The following is a 5642-nucleotide window of genomic DNA, read 5'->3' as shown; positions in this document are numbered from 1 at the left end:
GAGAAGCACTGGAACCTAAATGAAGGCATAAGATTTAAAAGGCAAGATTCACCTTTATTTCATTGGATTTACCACATATAGAGCCCAAGTCAACCATTTAAAGTTATGAAATTTATGTTCTATTCCTTTTCCTTACCTGCTTGGCCCTAATGAACCTCAAACATGAGTACTGGAGGTGGCAAGGGGACCCTGGCAGGCCCAAGAGATGCAGACACCCAACTCCTCCCAGGCCTTCCTCAACACCACCCCTTTCTGCTCTGCCCCCCTGAAGCCATAGGTACTGGTCACATTGCTGTCTGACTACTTACAACACCACGAGGTAGCATCCCTGTTTTGTTTGTTCTTGGATGTATGAGTCATATAATTCCTTCTTCAAAAGTTGTAAATGTGAGACACCAGCAAATAACTCCACATAAAAAGAGAGCGCCATTTTCTCAGCCTCAGGCTTGGTAATGATTCCTGCTGTGAACCAGTCATTATGGAAATGACTCAGTCTTTCTCTCCTGTGTTAATAAGATTTTACTGTCTTTGGTCCTGACACAAACTGGCTGAGAGCAATGTGGGGATCACAGAAGCTGTACCAGAGTGTGTCACTATGTAACTTTTCTGAACTTACCCAAATACCGTGTGGATAGGAGCCATTCCAGCCCATCGCCTTCCTTCTGAGTTGGCTGTATTCTTAGGCTGGTTCTCACAAGGGGTATCTGCTAATCTCTTTCCTTACCTGACAGGAAGTTGAGGCCAAAGTTCTCTTTTCTCTCTAAAGGCTAATCAAGCTGTAAAGATGGTTAGTGGGCTGAGCTCAAAATAAGGCACCTGAGCTCTCTTTGCATCTCTAACACCATATCACTAAGCTTCTTCCTGGGGGTCCCAGTGTGAGATCTGACCCAGGCCCAGATGGCAAACAAAAGCTATTAGGGTGACTGTGGGACCTTCTGTGTCTTTTTCTTGGTTGAAATTATCCTTCTGGAGTACATCTGGAGATCGTGGCCATTTAGAAGCCATGCAGGAGCTATTCATTTATTTGACAGACATTATTGATTGCCTACCTAGTTCTAAACAGCAGTAGGCATTGAGGACAGAGAGACAAAAGGCACAGCTCCTAATGTCAGGGACCTCAAGATGTCATATAGGGGACTGATGAGAAAATGAACAAAGTAAAAATATTTTGGGAGCTACAGAGGCATTCAAGGAGTACTGATCACACTGGTGGTCAAGAAAGATTTCCTAAAGGAAGACATACTTACATGACCTGAAGGATGCACCAGCACCCTCTAATCAGAGAAGGGCGAGGAAGGAAGCAGAGGGACATTTCTAAAGAGAGAAGGAACAGCACATGCAACAAAGCTGGCTAGCTGTTACCACTAACATCCATTTCCTCCTTCCTGGTCAAATAGCTAGATGATACCTCCCAAACTCCCTTTCAGTTGAGGATGCTATGAGACTGCGTTCTGGCCAATGGGAGGTGTGCAGAGATGCTGGGTGTTCTGGCCCACAGGATCCTCTCGTGTGTTCTCCGTGTGCTTCCCTACCTCAGCTAATTGGGAACAGATAGAAATCAGATCACAAAGGGCTTGTGTGCTGCCTGAAGGAACTCCATATTACAGTGCAGGTAAGAAGCAAATGAACATAGCAAAGTGACTATACTCAGTGTTTAGAAAAATGGAGGTGGCAGGATATTAGGGACAAGGCTAAACTTTACCTGAGCTTAAGAAATCCCCTACCTTTTTGTTTTCCAAAACACCCCCATCCTTTTGTGTTCCATGGCAAAATCGCAAAGGACCACCCTGCCCTCCAATATGTCAAGTAAGACCTGCCTCCATCTTTTCTAGAGATTCCTGTGAGACTCCCTGGTTTACCTGCCTGTATAAAGCCCCAGGGCCCCTTCATTTTCTTTGAGACATTCCCCTTTCATGAACATTCTCCCTATTGCAATACCCTGAACAAAACCATCTCCTTGATGGCCTGGTGCATTTTGTCTTTCACATGAGCACTGGATGAGGAGTCAAATCTTCTAAGTGAAGCTCTGCTTCTACTTGAGAACAGACTTCCATCTTGCTTTATTTTGCTTTGGTTTTGTTGGGACAAAGTCTTGCTCTATCACCCAGGCTGGAGTGCTGTTTCGTGATCATGACTCAGGCTCAGGTGATCTTCCCACCTCAGCCTCCTGAGTAGCTGGGACTACAGGCACGTACCACCATGCCTGGCTAATAATTTTTTAAAAAAATTTTCATAGAGACAGGGTCTTGCTATGTTGCCCAGGCTGATCTTGAACTCTTGGGCTCAAGCAATTAGTCCGTCTTGTCCTCCCAAAGTGCTGGGATTACAGGTGTGACCCCCAACATCCTTAGCCTCTGCTTTATTTTTCTTCAGCACATCTTATTGCATATTAGTTATCATCAGTCCTCCATTAGAATAAAAACTCCCTGAGAAACAGGCTTGCCTTCCTGACCACTGTATGTCCAGGGCCTAAGCATAACTCCTGGCACGTAGCAGGTGTTCAATTATTAGGACAAATCATGGCTCAGTGACCTGATCCCAGACCATCTGAGCTTTCTACCACCCTCCGTCAGCACCTCTGACCTTTCTTGCTCTCCACTGTTTCTCTCCCTCTTTCTCCATGTCCCTCTCTGTCTCTTTTGCTCTAATTTCTCTCTGCCTGCTTCTCCCCCTTCCTCTTGTGGATCTCTTTCTTAATCCCTCCCTTCTTGCTTTCCCCTCTCTCCTCCTTGGGCCTTGGGCCTGCTATTCTCTCGTAGCCCTTCGGCTCCTACTTTTCAGCCAGATTGTTTATTGGGAGGATATGGATCCAGGTGACAGAGCACCAGCTGTGGAATAAGGAATGACCCAACCACGTCTGTGTTTGTGTCTGTTGAATCATACAACTTTAGCAGCTTCGGACATTCGTCTGCTCACGGGCTCCTTGAAAGTTAAAGATTTACCCAGAACTGGCCAAGTCCATGTTTTGGTAACAATCAACAAAGTGATCTATAAGCTTTGCTCCAAGCAGATTGCTGAGTGCTGAGAAGGAAAACAGAACCCAGGTGAGGCCCCTGCCTTCCAGGAGCTTCCAGTCTAGTTAGCCAAGGATGTGAGACCCACACACAGTCTTACAGGAAACAGAGAACAAAGACAGGCAGAATTCGGGGTGTAGGCTGTGTAAACCGGTGGGGTCTGGAAAGGATTGGCCATTGCTAACTTTGGAACTTCAAGACAAGTGGTCTATGTGTGAATGATGAAGCAGGGATCAGGGGTTTGACTGCAGACAGGAAAGCAAGAAGTGAGGGTCAGTGAGTTGCAGTGTCCTGTCGGTAACTCCTTCGGCCACTGTGCCCCAAGCTTGCCTCAGGGGGCTCCTCTCCTAGCAAGGCCCCACACTGTGTCCTTCTCATCCCATCATCAGACTGAGTTAAGGTGCAGGACTCAGTGAATGGAGATTTCCTCAGAACACAGAGTTAGAGCTGATGAGCTGGGCAGCCAGGCGTGGCTACCCCGAGGGGCACCAGCAGTTGCATCCTGCAGCTGCAAGCCCGCTCTGAGTTTCTTCACGTGGAGACTGCATCTCAGTGCGTCTGGAGTGAACTCTCTAGTTTCTCAATAGCTATCCGCTGAATTGATTGAGATACTAGGAAATTGTCTGAAAATCGTGATGAATAAACCCTGCAGTATGGCTGATGCCTTGCCCTCTGCAGGCTCAGAAAGTTGCCCACAAGGAAGTACAGCTCTGAGACACAGTAGGAGGTGGGCGGCCAAGTTGAGCTGAGGGCAGAAAACGGAGGGTAGTGACTTCGTGCTGGTTGTGGAAACTCCGGGCTGATGGCAATCCATCCAGTGTGAAACTTGTTTATACTGACACAAAGCTGAAGGGCACTTGGCATTCCTTTGGTTGCTGCTTTTATAAACAGAGGGGCCTGAAACTTCCTGGGAAATGCTGGAAGCGTCCGTCGTATGGCCCTAAGGTGGCTCTTTGTGGTGCTATGACTCTGGGGAGGCAGAGAAGGGAACGTATATTTTCCCGAGCACTGGCTCATTTATAAATGTCGGGGGGGAGGTGGCAGTAATGAGTAAACTGAGTAAATGTTCTTCCCAGAGGATGATTCTTGGAGCAAAAGGATTTGAGGGAGGAAGGAAGCGATTAGCAGAAAGGGGCATGGGAGTGTGTACGGGGCATCTCCCAAGTTCCTTCAGGAGGCAAGCTCTCATCTTACAGTCTTGTTGACTCCTGTCCTTGCTCCCATCTAACCTGGCCCAAAATACACACCGAAAATCAAATCCCCCCAGGAAGGCCGGTTCGTTTAGTCACCCCTTCCTTATCGCTGACGGTCTCCTTTCTCACATTTCACTCCCATTGCTGACTCACAGGTTTGTCTCAAAAACTGTAGTTTTTGCACCTTGGGAAGATAATTTTGTAACCCTATACCTGCTGTCTAGGTCTGGCCTGTGTGCTGTTTGAGTTGGTGTGTCTGTGACAGAGATACCAACAACGTTTGAAGCCAAAGTTCATGGCCCGGGTTAATGGATATTTAGGGCAAAGGCCCCAGTTCCATTTTCAGATCTCCCTCCCCCACCAATTAGGATATTTAGGAAATATTTAAATGGCAACACCGCAATGATTAACTCGATTTACTTCTGTTTCTTTATTTTAAAAAATAGTATTATCCAGGTTTCACATTTCAGTATTAAGATGCCTTAAGTTATTGAAATTTCAATTGTAATAACGCAATAAAATAAGTCCTGGAGGCCCGGGAGTGGGAAGGGGCTGATATCTCTAATATTTGTTGGCCATTCATCTGTGCTGCCAGGCATCATGGGTGCTTTGCACATGACATCTTAATCCACCTAGAAATGGGGTGTCAAGAAAGTGTGATTTACTCTCATTTTAGTTGAAGGAAGTGCGGCTAAGTGGCATGTGCAAGTTCACACAGCCAATAAAAAATGCAATCAGGACCAGAAGCCACATTTGCAGGACTTCAAAGCCAAGGTTCTTCCCACCACAAAACCAGGATGCCTTCCACAAAACCAGGATGCCTTCCTCTGCCACTGGAGTCCACTGGACCAACCAGCAGCACAGGCAATGGCTGTTGCTTTGGTTATAGCATCAATGCAATACATCTAAGTTTTTTTTTTTTTTGAGATGGACTCTCACTCTATTGCCCAGTCTGGAGTGCAGTGATGTGATCTTGGCTCACTGCAACCTCCACCTCCCAGGTTCAAGCAATTTTCCTGCCTCAGTCTCTGCAGCAGCTGGGACTACAGTTGTGTGCCACCATGTCCAGCTAATTTTTTTTCTTTTTTTTCTTTTTTTTTCTTTTTTAGTAGAGACGAAGTTTCACCATGTTGGCCAGGCTGGTATCAAACTCCTGACCTCATGATCTGCCCACCTCAGCCTCCCAAAGTGCTGGGATTACAGGTGTGAACCACCATGCCTAGCCCAAACTATCTAAGTTTTTCTGTAGAAAGGTAGAATTATCTGCTTAACAATAAAATACCTTTTAGATAAAATTGCATTATGGTTTTCAAACTTCTTGAATCCATATTATTTATTTCTTACCACAATCCTATAGTGTAGGTATCATTATTAGGGATTACGGTGAGCATCTGCTATTTTTACCAGCCCAGCATCCACTTCTTTTTCTTCTGGC

The sequence above is a fragment of the Piliocolobus tephrosceles genome, chromosome 1 (genome assembly GCF_002776525.5).
Source record: "Piliocolobus tephrosceles isolate RC106 chromosome 1, ASM277652v3, whole genome shotgun sequence".
Lineage (NCBI taxonomy): Eukaryota > Metazoa > Chordata > Mammalia > Primates > Cercopithecidae > Piliocolobus > Piliocolobus tephrosceles.
This window is presented reverse-complemented; position numbering follows the sequence as displayed.